Consider the following 16,099-nt stretch of genomic DNA (forward strand, 5'->3'; position numbering starts at 1 on the left):
ATTTTTATGCATTATGGTAAGTGGAACACGTGTCCATGCCTCCCTGCTTTATGGTGCGGCGGTTGGGTGGAAGTGCTGATGCGTATGTTGCCTTCGTGACTACATGGTGGCCTGCATGGCTCTGTTGTGTGGCCAAGGCCTAGACTGTTGGGTACATGGCCGAAGGCCGTAGGCCATGCACCCAACAGCCTAGGCCTTCATCACAGCCACCATAACATAATGCAGCAATGCAGTTGTCACTCTGCATGCATTTGGTGAGTAGCACACAATGGTTGCGGAGGACAATGTACACTTGGTAGAACAGCAGATGTGAGCTGCTATGCGTACATTAGCATGTGGTGTTTATCATTGCCCCTGTTGCACAATAGGGAGCCACATGTCAACATTTGCGTTTGCTATGGTTAGGCCTTTATAAGACCCTTGCTTGAGAAAGTGTTTAAACACATTGCGCCATGAAAGGAAGTCATCAGCATCAGAAAGTTGCAATATGTACAATGTACACAGCCACTCACATACCGTTCAGCACAGGCAACACAACAGCATGGAGTCATAATGTGAAGATGTTGCAAGGGTGAAAGTTGGCAGGCGCAATTGCAGATGGGGAGTGCATTACACATGACATGAGGAGTAAACCATGGGTTGTACTAGGGTGTGCTGTGTGTGGTGAGGCCCTAGTGGTCAGTGATGGTTAGAGCAATGTCAGAAGGGGAGTACAATGAAGACCACATGAAACTTGAAACATACACTACAGTACGGTGTGTTCTGTGTGCTAAGCCTGTTGCCCCTTGGATGAATGGGCGGCCACCTTGCACCGCCAAATATGTGCCCTGGGGTGAAGTGGGTTTCAAATTGTTGCCTTCGGTTTGCGGCTTGTGATCATTGCATAAAATGTTGCTTTCAGGGTTGTGAGGATTGGCTGCAATTCTTACACTGTGTCATGCCTGGACCTGATGGAGTGACGACTCCTCTAGTGTGTCCTGTGGGTGCAGTGGTGAAGTAGTGGATGCGTAGAAGTGGCTAGGGGTGACCTGCATGTACCTTGCCACTTGTTCACCTGCATTACTCTGTTATGTTGTGCTGGGTGTGGCCAAGGCCTACACTGTTGGGTGTCTGGCAAAAGGCCATGGGCCGTAGGCCAGGCACCGAAGAGCCTAGGCCTACACAATAGCACGCCACTATAATGCAGACATCCAGTTTTAAGTATGCATGGCTCAGATGGTGGTGATGTTCAAAAAATGGTTCTGCAGGACCGTGTAGATGTGGTAGAACAGCACAAGTGACCTGATATGCGTCCAGTACCATATGGTGTAGATTATGCCACCACCTTGGACATTAGGGAGGCACATGCCACTATTTGCGTTTGGCATGAGTTGTCCTTTGCACCACCCACCGTATGTTACATTTGTGGATTGTGGTATGTGACAAATGTTCCCCTTCATGAGGCCATTATGTTGTGCTGGGTGTGGCTAAGGCCTAGACTATTGGGTACATGGCCAAAGGCCGTAGGCCGTTGGCCATGCACCCAAGAGCCTATCCCTTGATGACAGCCAGCACACCATAATGCAGCCATGTAGAGTTGCTGCTGCATCTCTCTGAGGATGGTGACCTTTGAATAATGGGTGCAGAGAGCATTTTAAACTTGGTGGAACAACCAAAGTGAGGTGCTATGCGTTCACGAGCACATGGTGTAGGTCATTGCACGTGTTGCACCTTACGGAGCCATATGTTAGCATTTCCGTTTGCTATGGGATGCCCTTTACAAGACCCTTGTTTGAGGAAGTGTTTTAACATATTGCACCATGAAAGGACGTCATCAGCATCAGAAAGTTGCAATATGCACAATGTACAGAGCCACTCACATACCGTTCAGCACAGCCAATGCAACGTGATGGATCCATGCTTGCAAAGATGTGGCCAGGGTGAAAGGTGTCGGGTGCAATTGGAGATGGGGAATGCATTACATATGACATGAGGAGTAAACCGTGGGGTGCACTAGGGTGTGCTGTGTGTGGGGAGGCCTTAGCGTCTTGTATGCATGGCTGGAAGCCTTACATGAACAGCTATGTGGGTTGCTTGCAACTACTCCTCAGATTGTTGCATTTCGTGTGTGGTTTGTGAGTTGTGCATGCATTGTTGATTCCATGGGTGTGCTCATTGTTCGCACATGGTACATTTTCCAGTGCATGGCAGGAGCTTATGGAGTGAACAGTTGTGCAGTGTGTCCATGGAGTGCTGTGGTGAGAAAGTGTGTGTGTACCAGTGCATAGGGTTCAACTACATAGTGTATGTGCTTTAGTAGTATGCATTGCACAGATTACGAACTACTGTACTGCACTTTGAAGTATTTTATCATTGGAGTTGGTGGAGTGCTGATAGGAAAAAAACTCTGGCTACCTGCAGTTCGTGGTGCTGGGTGCCGCTCTGGGTGAATGTGGATGCTGAAAGCGTGGATCAGTTTGGAGAGCGGTTACCTGGAGGTGCTTTCACATGACACAAGACCTGTACTGTGAGTGTGTAATGGTACATCTGCAGTGCAGTGCAGAAATGATAGTTCTCAATGCGGAGGTCTTGGATGTGAATACTACATGGGTGTGTGACTATTGAATACTACCTAATGCGGGAGTGTTGCATATACAATAGTGGAAACGGAAGAAGGAGTGCCACTGCTTTACTTGGGTGTGTCCCTCACTGTTGCTGGTAAGGCGCACATGCTACAATCTGCCCTTCTGAGCATGGTGCTTTTGCAAAAAGAACTGTGGGGATTATCCAATTATTTGTCGAGGGTTTGGTTCACAGGAAGGGGCGGTGATATACTTGCCCAAACCTCAATGCAGTGAGGGTGACAGAGATGGACAGACGCAGAGTGCTCATCGTGGGTGATACCTTTGTGCAAGATCTTGCCAGGTATGCTGTGGAAAGGGGCTTTGTTACTAACTTTCAGTTGGAAGGAGTGGAGGCTTTTTGGGCACAGTCTGAGTCGGGTTTCGGTGCCATGGTTCTCCTTTGCACATGTGTGGCCTCTGTCGGTACTGTGGATGTTGTGGTTGTGCATTATGGAGCACTACATTTGCTGTTTTGTTTGCCACTCTGCACAAAGCCTTGCAGACAATCCTGTAGAATTGTAAGAGAAGCGTTGCTGTTCAGTCCGTACAAATGTCAGGAGGAGGAGCAAACAGAAACTCATCGAAAGAGATTTAAAAAAAATTGTATGTAAGCACGTACATAACTAAACAGGACAACAAATTAAAAAAACCCTTTGTTTTCTGAAACACTAATACAGACCCAAACCCCTACCCTGTTTTACACTTAACCCTGAAAGCCACCCCCTCCCTCCCCAGCACAAAAACTCAGCGGATTATGCTGTACTTTCACGCTTCCATGTGCCACATCCAGCCATTTTCTGGATGTGAGCCATGGAAATCAAACTGTGGAGTGAAAGACACTGCTCTATAAGGTTGGTGGGTCTGGTGTGTACGCAAACACTGTGCCAGAAGGTCTCTTTGCACAAAGAAGTGCAGAAGGCTATGGTGGAAGTGTGCAAGGTAGGGGGCAGGCATTCTGGGTGTATGCATGAACTGTATGTATTTGAGTGCAGTTAGTAACATGCAAGCTGTGCTGCGTTTGCGTGATATTATTTGAAAAGTGTGCAGTAAGTGGGGTACTGCGGAAAACAAAAAACAACTTTGCAATGTACACGGTAAGTGGCAGGCATCCTACTGTTGTGCATGAATTGTGTGTATGATATCACATGATGTGTAATTGTATGCTATGGCATTTGTAATGCGCCTACACACACGTCTAGCAAAGCGCAACGAGGTAAGGGAGGGGAAACAGAGGGGAGACAGAGACAACGACCCTACTAGGCCAGATGTGACTTAGATCACTTAAGTGCATGGGTGGAGGGAGGGGAAGGTACAGTACATGGGAAGAAGAACAAATGACAATAAGTAAAAATACGGGCCAGTTGTGCCAAGTGCACGGATAAGTGCACGCAATAGGTGGTGGATGCACTTTTAGGCATACAGAAAACTGTCCTCAAGTGCGGGGTTTGCTAGAAAGCTAGTGCAGGGGTTCACCTGGCGGGGGGAGGTGACATGGGCCCGACATCAGAGTCGCCAGGTAACCTCCTGCCCGGCTAACTATCGCCCAATCTCCATCACTACATCACTCCCTTCCTGGGCAAGCTCCTGGAGAAACTGGCCATCTCCCAGCTTAATCGCCACACTGAATCTGTTAGTTGTCTTCATGACCATCAGTCTGGCTTCAGAGCTGCCAGAAGCACAGAAACTGCTCTCCTGAACATCCGTGAAGACCTGCTCTCCAACCTTGACTCTAACACCCCTTGCGTCCTCATCCTGCTTGATCTCTCTTCTGCCTTTGACACTGTCAAGCATGCCATCCTGCTCAACCGTCTCCGTTAAAACCTGGGTATCACTGGTCAGGCTCTGGCGTGGCTGACTTCTTTCCTCTCCGACCGACCCTCCCAGGTCCAACTTGGGTCCTTCCTCTCCACTATCTTTTTCTCTACCTGTGATGTCCCCCAGGGGTCTAACCTCTCTCCCTGGCTGTTCAACCAATAAATGGCACTCCTTGCCCACTGCATCGCTGCTCTCTGCCCCAAGTTTCAGTGCTATGCGGATGTCACCCAGCTCATTTTCAGGCTACCCTCGGCCCCCTCCTCTACTTCCCTGATCTCTGACTGACTGTCTGCTATCCAGGAGTGGTGTGCCGCCAATGACCTCTGCCTTAATGCCAGCAAGACTGAGATTCTCCTCATTAGCACACCCGCTCCCTCCTTTCCTGTAACTCTCTGGCTGGCCTCTCTTGGCACGCTTCCTGCTCCCACCTGCAAGGCTAAAAACCTCGAGGTCATCTTCGACTCCACACTTTCCTTCTCTCCTCACATCTCTGACGTCAATAAGAAGTCACACTACCAGCTGCACCTCCTCAGAGGTATTGTTCCTTTCCTCTCCTTCCCCCAGAAGCTCACTGTCTCCAGAGCTCTGGTTCTCTCTAGGCTGCACTATTGCAACAGCCTCTTTCTAAATCTGCCTGCTTCTACTCTCTGCCCTCTGCAACTTATCCAGAACAGGTCTGCAAGACTTGTCCTTGGCCTCAAGCCCAGGGATCATATCTCTCCAGGACTGAAATCTCTGCACTGGCTCGCAGTGGCTGCGAGGATTAAGTTCAAAACCCTCTGCATCGTCCACAAGGTCTTCTGGGGCCTGGGGCCTCAATGCCTTCAACTCTCTCTTCCTAAATATCTTCCTTCTCGAGCTCTTCGCTCATCCGCCTCCAACTGCCTCAGGGTCAGTCGCTTCTCCAAGCAACGAGTCCATGGTAGATCTCTTTCTTTGGCTGGTGCCTCCCTCTGGAACAGCCTCCCTACCTCCCTTAAACTTGAGGAGAACCACCTCTGGTTCCAGAAGCACCTCAAAACCTTTCTCTTTGCCTCGGCTTTTTCTCCTCCTCTCCTCTGCTGACCTCCTGGCTGTAACCGGAACTGCACTGGCTACCTGGACACCCTCTGATCTCGGGCCCAGACCCCTCCCCCGCCAGCGTCACACACCTCAACTACCCACCTGACAACCCCCGCACTTGGGGACTGTTTCTGTATCCCTACAGTCCCCTACCAGCCCTTGACACCTGATGTCTGCACTTACCCATGCACTTGCCACATGCTGGCCGTTACTTATTGTTATTATCTTTTCCCATGTACTGCACTGTCCCTGCCCCCTTCCCACGCACTTGCGCGATCTGAATGACACCTGGCCTAGTAGGATCGTTGTCTGTCCTCCCTTTGTTCCCCTCGCTTGCCTCGTCGTGCCTTGAAACACTTGTGTATAGGCGCGTTATGAATGCCAAATCATATCGTATCATAACCAGTGCAGAATCAGTTTACATCAGGCAGTTAGCCAGGGAGAAGAGCAGAAACAGCAAACGCTAAGAGAAAGGCTTTAAGGTGCTTCCGGAACCAGCAATGGTTCCCCTCAAGAGCCAGGGAGGCTGTTGCAGAGGGGGGCCCCAGGCAAAAAAAAACATCTACCACCAACTGGTTTTTTGCAGAAGCGTCTGACCCTGAGAGAGTTGAGCCGGATGAGGAAGAGCTTGCGCACACAGATATATAGGGAGTTAGAGTTGAAGGTATTGAGGTCCTAGGGCCCAGAAGGCCTTCTGCATAATGCAGAGTCTTACTTTATTCTTCGCAGCCACTGGGAGCTATTGCCGACATTTCAGTGCAGGAGAGATACCATCTCAAGTTGCGCACTTCTCTTCTGGATGCGTTCCAGAGCACGGAGAGTAGAAGGGGGTGGATTTAAAAAAAGCCTGTTGCAATAGTGCAGCCTAGACAGAAGTACATCTGTGCAGACTGATCTTTTGGAAAGTTGTTTTCGCTTGGTAAGATACATTCAATACGGCTATTTGTGGCATTTTGTTTACGATTTATGTAGGAGGTGGGTTAGTGGGAAAACATTTTGTAGCATTGTCGGAAGGAAAGCAGAGAGTTCCTGTTTTGATGTTACACTGTATGGTATGGGTAAATGAGAATGTTGCAAGCACATATCACTGAAGTGCCACTTCATGGTAGGGGATGGGAAAAAAACAGTATGCTTTTAAAGAACGTAATGGCCGCTCAGTGGCACATACCGTGCGCAGAGGCACTTAAAACACAGTCATACACATGGTGCAGAAAGTTTCCGTACCTCCATTTTGTGGTGATGGGTACGCATGTGGATGAATGTGGATGGACAAATCTTACAATCTTTTACTGAACCTTCTACTGGACATGCTGTCCAGTGACAGCACACTAGCAGGCTGAATTTCTAACGGTACCTATGAAGTGTTGTGCAGAACTGACAGTGTTAGATGCTAATGTCTTGGACGGCATTGGTGGAATCGTTTGTGTCTATTTACCCGTACCCAATGAGGTTGTGGTGGACAAAAGGTAGTGAAAAGGGAAGAAGGACTTCTCCTGCTTTACTGGGGTGCGGGCCTTGCAGTACTTTGGGCAACGCACGTGCCACAATCTGTGCTTCTTACCTTGCTGGCCAATGGACATGGGACTTTCAGGATTATCCAATCAGGTACTGTGGGTGTGGTTCACAGGAGGGGGCGGTCAAACTGTTGTACATTATACTCTGCGTAGTGAGACTGGCTGACACGGCGAAACGCATTGTATTGCCTATTGATGATGCCTTTCTACTAGATCTGCACAAGTATGCCCTGGAAAGAAACTTTGATGGCAATTTCGGTTTGGAAGGAGTATATGCATTCTGGAACGGTGTCTACGAGCGCAGTTTCGCCGACATGCATGCACTTTGCAAAGACCGGACCACTTTTGCTAGAGCCACTGTTATCATCATCCACTACGGCGGCATGAATATGGGTTACGTGTCTTGTTTAGGTTTGTTCTGTCGACTGAAGAGGTTGCTAAATCTAGTGAAGAGGCTTTTTTCCCCACTGCCAAGGTGCTTTTATCATTCATAACACCACAAAGATTATGGGACAGGAAGGTGTCTCATCAACACAAGCTTGTATACTTTTTTGGCCGCTGCTGGGATGTTCTTCTGCAACAATGACCTCAGTTGAGGAAATGCTGAATTTTTCTAAGCAAATGGCATTTCTTTGTCGCCCATTGGTAATGCTGTTTTGTTTGCCCATCTACAAGATGCGGTGACGAGTTTACTGTAACAATTTTTAAAAAGGCTTCTTTCAGAGCCGCCCCTTACAACAAACTCCCCAGATGTGGCTTTTGTGCTGCGTGCGAGCATGGGGGAATAACTTGCAACCAGGGTAGGGGGGAGTTTGTTGTAACATAACTCCTCCCTCTCCTATTCTTTTTGGAAGGGATGCCATAAGAGACAGAGCCATCCAGAAGAGGTATCTAAAGGTCCCAGGTTTCCTGCAGTACGATGATCTCATGGCCCTGCAAAAATTCCAAATTCGCATTCCAACTGCAGTTTACCTCTGGAGCCAGCGATATTCCAGGAGACAATTTTGACTTCTGAGGCCACCACAATGGGTTCACTCCCCCTACCAGATGAGTTTACCACGGACCCCCCTGGATGCAAACACTGGGCAACCTCCTGTCAATCCTGCTCATCCAATGACGACAATGGCTCAAATCTATTTTGAGACACCAAGCTCCTGATGGGTTCAACCCACCCCAATCGTTCTGGAACATTCCTCTTCACATCAGCCCATACGGATACACATGCTGCATTAGGAGCAGCAGAGGGGGCTCCACCTTCCCAACTCAGGTCCCCAAGTGAGTACCTTTCCCTGCAACCCTATGGTGGAACTGCCACCAGCCTTGCTTGGAGATAAAAATAATCCAAGCCCAACAACCTACTATCGAGTTTCGAGCCATTGGCCCTCAAGCCTCTTGTTAAATTTGAGGTCACCATGTGTCTTGCTAGAATGGGGTTAGAGAATGAAACCACAATGCAGTCGCCCTCTACAGATTTCCTAGTGGGGCCCACCCCTCCCACTCTTTTGTCTCTTATGACTGATTTAGGGTCTATACTTGGGCCCATCAAGTTGGAGTTTATACAATGTGAGGCCTTATTCACCAGGGATGAAGTTGTTTCAAAGGCACCCCGTGGTAGACCCTGGACCCCCATTATCACCGCTACTAAGGTGGGCCACCGCCAGGGGGAGGCTAATACTACACTCGCCCCACTACCCCGGGCAATTTACACTACCTTGGGCAATGCACTCAGTGGGGGTTTTATCCTATCTAGTGGCAACGTCCTAGGTTCAGTACAACTTAATGACAAACCAGCCGATTCGGGCGGGGGGGGGTGGTACCACCTACAGCTACACACTCCATTACTCCCTGCCCCACCTGACTCATTTCTCCAGTTGGGATTTTCTCCATACTAAACCTTACTCCCTTACAGTTGTGGTTGATTTCATCCACTTTCATTTTCAAATCTCTGAATCATCTAATATCGCCAGAGTGTTCATAACCCTGCTTTTAAATGATTGAAGCAGGGCATGTGTAGCATCTATATTTGCCAACCATAGTGCGTTTGGTAAGGGGCCCCCAATTGGAATCCCCGATTTCGGGGCCAGGAGTTGGTATAAGGGTTTCAATTGTTTGTCTAATAAGGCCTCCAACCACATCTTATCCTCATCCATTGTGGTTGAGGCTATCGAATCATGCCCAAGGGTGCAATGACCCCCTGGTCATCCAGTACCTTCCCATTGCCTCCTGAAAGGGCCAATGTAGTCACATTCCCCCCTGCATTACCAACTGGGCCAATACCCTGGCTTGGAGAGGATCCCCCAAGACCCCCATGTCCATATTTCACCCCAATGTCCTCTGGGGCCCCAAAACCCCTGTGGCCCACCCGTGGCAGTCTTCATTATACTCAAATTACATGGAGCACTAGGTGCCAAAGACCCCTCTCCCAATCCTCTGTCCTCTAGTACATCCATAGCCCCTATCAAAGAGGTGGCTTCCCATATTGCATTTTCTGTTACTTGTATCCTGTCTGCCAGATTCCCTGCCATTGTTTTTAAATAAGAGTCCAACCAAAGTTGGTTCACAGATTCCCTAGGCTTGGGGACCCTGGCTACGGGTTTAGTAATAACCTCAGGGGCTCTTGCTCGTTTTGATTTTTTAGCACTGGTAGCCAGGAGGCCCTCGACTCTAAGTTTTCTTTTTACCATTTTTGATCTCTATCACCGGTTAGTTTTGCTAAAGACTTACAAGGTGTTGTAAGTACCTCCATAAGGGGTACCCAGGAGGCAAGAACAAGGCAGAAATATGCCCGAAATGAAAAGTGGGTCGGTGGTGGGCGGTCAAAGATTGTCACTCAATGTTCTAAAACCTGTGCAACCTATAAACCTATAGAACCTGTATTTGGTGTTAATCACTTAGAACCACCACACAAAATGTAGGTACCTCAAACTTGATGTCAAAAGTAGGAAGGGGGATATGGATATAATAAAACACAATCCCTATAGTAAAGGTCAGAGGATATAAAATGCAGCACAATTTAAAAGAAATGCACGAAAATACAAGGGTATGAAATCCCTCTAAAGAGCATTAAGATATAAAATTCATTAAACTCCACAATCCAGAGAGGTAAAAATGCTGCGGTTAAAAGACCTCTTAAAAAAGAGGCAGTTAGCCTACGAAACAAGTGTGCATATACGCAAAGGTTATACAAAAAGCAAAAGTATGCAAAAGTAGGCAACGTGCCAAGTGCAGAGTGTGAAGAGTAAAAGAGCAAACAAGCTTGTGGAAAGCGCTAAGAGGTGACCACTACTACTGGCCTTAAACACTGCCTAAACCTCAATAAAAATAATGGAAAAAGAGGGGGAGAGGAAAACTTTGCAACCCCCAAAACAAACCATTGAACGGTTAGACAGATATATAAATATACAGTTAATTGCCCTTAGCAACGTAACAAATTAGGGGCTCGAAATCCAAAGGGTCTGAAAGGCTAAAACTATAGCTTGATCATGTCCACACCCATGGCATAAACACCAAGCACCACGAAGCAAGGTCCCAATACTGCAGCCTTGATCGCTCGAAGAACGGCTTTTCCCAATCACATGCATAACCTGTGAGGCTGTGTAATATCAGGCCAAGGGCAGGGCACGCCCGGCAGCTTAAGGAGCTGCCAAAGTCCGACTCTCCCCCCTGCCCTATCAGGCCTTTCGCTTGTAGCCTGTGACTTGTAGTTCATGAGGAAGTATAAATGTAAAGTTAAAGTTAATGACTTTATGTGCTGCCGTATAAGTCCATAGAGATCCAAAGACAAGGAAAATAGGTGAAGCAGGGAAGATATAACCCGGATACATGAAACGGATTGTGGCCGTACGGACTTACAAACACGCTCCTCGGCTCCCAGAGCTCCTAGAGCAGAACGCCTACTGCAGGTTCACAGACTGGAGGAGGGAAGCACCTACATTCCTCCCCTCGTACCACAAGGACCTCAAGGACTCTGCTGGCTCTGCTCCCACACACTGTTTTTTAGCAGGTTTGCTCCTCCTCCTGGTGACAGCCACTGAAAACAGACCACAGTAGGGCAGAGTGGTAAGGACCTCAAGGACTCTGCTGGCTTGTTAATCGACAGGCATTTCTTATCTTTGGGGCCTTACAATTTGCTTGTACCATCCATATAAATGTAGCTCCTATCCCCATCTGCTCCACAGCAATAAAAAACAAGGGCCACTCCACGCGGTCACATGCCTTTTCGGCATCTAACGACACCAGCACTGATGGAATCAGCTTTGTGTGGACCTCTTCTATCAAATGTATAACCCTCCTAAGTGTTGTCCCAGGTCTGTCTCCCCGTAATGAACGGATTGATCTGTATCGATTAGATTCAGAAAAAGAGGCGCTAATCTCACCGCCAAAATGCCAGTGTATACTTTTATGTCTATGTTCATCAATGCAATAGGTCAGTAAGACCCACATTTCGTCAAGTCCTTGCCCGGTTTCCCAAATACCACCACTTTCGCCCTCTGTCATGGTCGGTTTTACCCCCCACCCCCAATCCCCCTCAGCCACAATCGAATTAAACAGTGCTGCCACCCTTGGGGACAACTTCCGAATGTACTTTTTGTAAAATGCTGCCAGGAATCCATCCGGTCCCGGCGCTTTATTCAACGGTAGTGCCTGGATGGCTGCCTCCTCCTCCCTTATATCCCTATCCAACCCCTCCCGCTCCATAGGCATTATCTTTGAAATTGATTTATCTGTATAGTATTGCCCTAGGATCTGGATGCCCGAGGATCTGGATGCTCTGTGGCCTATAATGATTCATAAAACGTAGCAAAAGCCTCTGTTATGGCCTCCGACTCGAGCCATCAGGTTGCGATTTTTGCAGGACCGTCCTAGTCGCCTCTGTACCCTTCAGCTGCCAAGCCAAAAGCTTGTCCGCTTTATTAGCCCACATTTAATACCTCTGCTTGATCACCAATAGGGATCTCTCTGCCCTACGGGTTCGCAGCAGTTCCAGTTGACCACGGACTTCCTCAACCTTTTGTGCAGCACCTTCGTTCTACACTTAGCAATCGCATATTGGGTATCTCTCAATTGAGCTTCTAAATCCCTTACCATTTCCACTCGCTATTTCTCCAGCCGAGCTTGCAGTGCAATAAGTTCCCCCGCATTACTGCCTTATAGGCATCCCACATCCCCTCCGGCGAGACGTCTTGATTGCCGTTAACTGAAAAATACCCATCTATTTTGTCCGCAATCACCTCTGCCGCCACTGCATCATTCAATAGTTCCCCTGGGAACGTCCAATTGTATATGACCGTCACCAACAGGGGAGCATGACTGGACAGTGATATGGACGCCAGTTCTACTTCCTTCACCTCGCCCATTAGCCAAGCTGTTACCCACACATAGTCAATTCTAGACAGGGATTGATAAACATGCGAAAACACGTATAGCCTCTTTCGGCTCCCCTCCTGGACAGCCAAACATCACGTAAGGTCAAAGTTTTTAAACTTTCCTTTAGTGCCTGTGAAGGGGGTGCTGATCCGCCTCCCTGCTCCCTCACTCCTTCTTCCTCACTCCACGCCAAGTTAAAGTCCCCCGTAAATATAATCTCTCCTACCGCAAAGCACTCAAGGTTTGCTGCCACCTCTCGCAAGAAACCATCCTGCCCTGTATTGGGTGCAAATACCGTCACCATGGTAACTTTTCTATGTTCCAGCTGCACTAGTGCAAACAGATACATCCCCTCAACATTCACTTGGAACAGTACAATCTTTGACTTGAGCGAATCTTTGAACCCTATCCGGACCCCCGAGGTCTTCCCTAACGCATTGGATTGGAAAATCCAGGAGAAAAGTCCCGGGAGGATAGCTTAGGGGCAACGTGCTCGCCTTGGAAGCAAGAAGACACAGAGCAACACAGGTTCGATCCCCGGGTCCGCGCTTAGAACCCTCTGGGTATTAAGCATGTTATAAATAACCTATTTTATCATATCATCTCACAACAGATTTATTTGCCTTCTTTATGTGCATTTACTGTAACATAACATCCACACTTTCCCTTCTCACTAGGGCTTCCAGCTTTTTACGTTTGACAGGGGAATTTAGACCCCTCACATTATATGACATTACTTTTAATGCAAAGCATATTCAAATGTATATTGCTGCACTTACATTGATCCCAAACCACCTACTAATTTCACTACTCTTCAACTTCTGCCCCCATTCCCCACCCCATACCCCTCCAACTTCCCCAACCAAACCCAACCCCAACCATCCCCCAACAAACCATCTCAGGACCAGGCCGAAGATCCTACGATACCCTCTAGACCATCTCCAAAGCTTTGGACCAAGAATATACCTGATGTCGCCCCCATTGGGAAGTATCCCAACACCTCCCCCTGATTCCAAAACATTACCCACCAGCCCTCCGCTCTAGGTTAATATGACCATTATCAAACCCTGCAACATCCATGCACACCCCCTCCTTCACTTTAATTTACATTTTTTCTATCTACGAGACACCTCCTGCTCCCCCTTTACTCCTCACCCCCTTGTGCTCCTCTCCCCTGCTGGACCTTTCAGTCTTGCCCCTCTACCTCCCATCCTCCCCTCCACCTTAGACCAGTCCCATTGTCTCAGCCCACGCTGGGAGGAGGGCCTTGTTTGTCTCACTCTGTCACCCTCTTCTTCTTCCAAGTTCAACAGCGACAGGCTCCCTGCACATGATGTAATGCGATGCTGCACAGCACTCAGATTGAAAAGTAAGCCAAACGGAAATGTCCACATATACGGAATTAGTTTCACAATGAGAGCCTGCGTCACCTGGCCCAAGTCTCTCAGTGTTTGCCATTTTACCAAGGCCGGGTCCTGGAACAACTGCACCTGTGCCCCATTCACTGAGACGTTCCCTTCGGGTTCTCGCTGCTCGCAAAATATTCTCTTTTAAACCATATGAGGTAGGGGCAACCAGAACATCTCTCTGTCTTGCTCTTGGCTCCCTTATCCTTGGCCCCACTCTATGTAGTTGATCAATTCCAATACTTTCCGGCTGTGTGTTCATCAATACATTCCCAAAGCATTGTTGGATTGTATGGATTGTATTCTTTAGATCTGCATCCAGTATAGACTCGCTTAGGCCTTTCACCCGAATATTGGACCGGCATGAACGGTTCTCCAGGTCTTCTGTCTGCAATTCCAAATTGTGATAGACCCTGGCCAACTGATCCAGAAGTTCACTGTTCTGTCGTACCTTCTCCGACATCTCCACTAGGCCCTATTCAGCCACATCCACCCTCTCTCCCAATGTCTTCACTTCCCATTTAATTTCAGTCAGGGAGTTTCTCAGATAATTTCGCACAACGATGTAAACTGTTCCTGGAAAGTACTTGAAACTCTCCCCTCCAGATTTTGAGGCCTTCTCTAAGGTCTTCCTTGCTAAGAGCCATCTCAATGCTTTCTTGCGCGTCCCCTTTATCCTCCCCGACATCTATTTTCTCAGCCCCTGATATACCCTCACCCCGGTGCTTCCAAAAATGCTCCAGCTGTCCTTCCTGAAGCATTTGGGGTTGCCACTGTCAGGTTTACATTATCAGGAATGGTTGGGTAGTGTGCTCTGGATGGTAGGAAATATTATTATTGTATATTGGGGGGAAGAGAGAGGTTTTACTGTTTGGGGCCTTAACCTGCCTTTTAGAGCATTGACAGCTGCCCAAACCAATATGGAGGATCCAATCAGTGATTTGATTGGTGGAGGATTCCTTTTGTTCTGTTGGAAGGAATTCTCAACTGCCTTTCATCGTCAATCTTCAGCTGAGCAGGTCGGGTTTCAGGAGCTTCCAGTGTTTAGGCCCAAGTCTGGTGGTATAATCAAGAATTCAGGTTGTCAGGAAGAAACGGACATTGGGAAACTTGTTATCAGACTAGTCGAGTGAAGCAACCATCCCCCCAGAGCTAAGTGAAATTCATCTTGTTTATAAAACAGGATTTGTTAAGCTATGAATCTTCTGTTTAAAAATAACGATGTAAATAATTCAAAACTGTGTGAACGGAGCATCGTGCTTTGAATGAGGAGGTCTGTGCACTGAAAGTTGATCCCCTTGTTTAAAAGTATGGACACTGCACGTGACGTTAGTCTAACTACCAGAGACACTAATAGTGCCCTGGCAGCCGAACTGAAAATTACTGCGATAGTGTTCCGCCTTTGCCTGCGGTGTGTGTCAATTTCAATAAGCTCGCTGTAGCAGTCAGCTGGGCTTAAAATTCCTTTTCATCCCTCCGGCATACCGGGGAAGGAAAGGTTGTCAGTTTCCTATGACGCCGGCAGCAGCTGTTTGCCTCGCTTGCGCGGCACAAGGTGTTTGGGGCAAGACAGCTTGAACTTCGCTGCCGGTGCCGGTTTCTTTTCTCTCTTTTTCGATTCGTAGTGTTTAAAAATGAAGAACGAAATGAGACTTCCTCCGAAGTCAGTTCTTCCCGGTTGGGAGTGTTGTGCAACTTTCTGAGGCAGCAAATGAGGTTGAGCTGCTTACTCAACGCGTGAAGTGAAGTGCAAGATATCTAAAATTCCCGGCACGGAATTACTTTATTGTTGAAGTTTCTGGCAGCACAGTGACTACCCCTTATCAGTGGAGACAGGAGCGCGGGCATCAAGGCTGAAAGCTTTTCAACGCAGGAATTGAAGTCTCACATTTCTGATGTATATAAATAAACATGTAGGTTCACTGTCAAGACAATAAACTGGCTAGGTGTTACACAAGGAGAACTCATGTGCAAGTTGTAAAGAAGTTAGCAGAGTAATAGTAGCTTGTTTCAGAAGGAGAAAGGTCTTTTTCAGCAAAGCAGTTAAAAGGGCATGAGCCTGTCATGGAAATCTGTTTGCAAGTTTAGTTTTTTCTTAAGTCACAAGAAATCTAAGCAAATGGTTCCTTAAACCTGAGAACAAAGAAGGTTAAAACTTCATCTGGGCTATCTGCAGAGGAATAACAGGTACATCTCTTCTTTACACTATTTTGTGTGAGTGCAAAACCAGCAACTCAAGAAATGTGGTAATCAGTAGTAATCTTTTCTCCTTTTCTCCGATGCAGATTTCCCCTGAGGGTACGGAAGAAGTCTGTTACTTTGTTGTTTTATC

This window comes from Ambystoma mexicanum, chromosome 9 (assembly GCF_040938575.1).
Source record: "Ambystoma mexicanum isolate Mex_15411 chromosome 9, UKY_AmexF1_1, whole genome shotgun sequence".
NCBI classification, from domain to species: Eukaryota; Metazoa; Chordata; class Amphibia; order Caudata; family Ambystomatidae; genus Ambystoma; species Ambystoma mexicanum.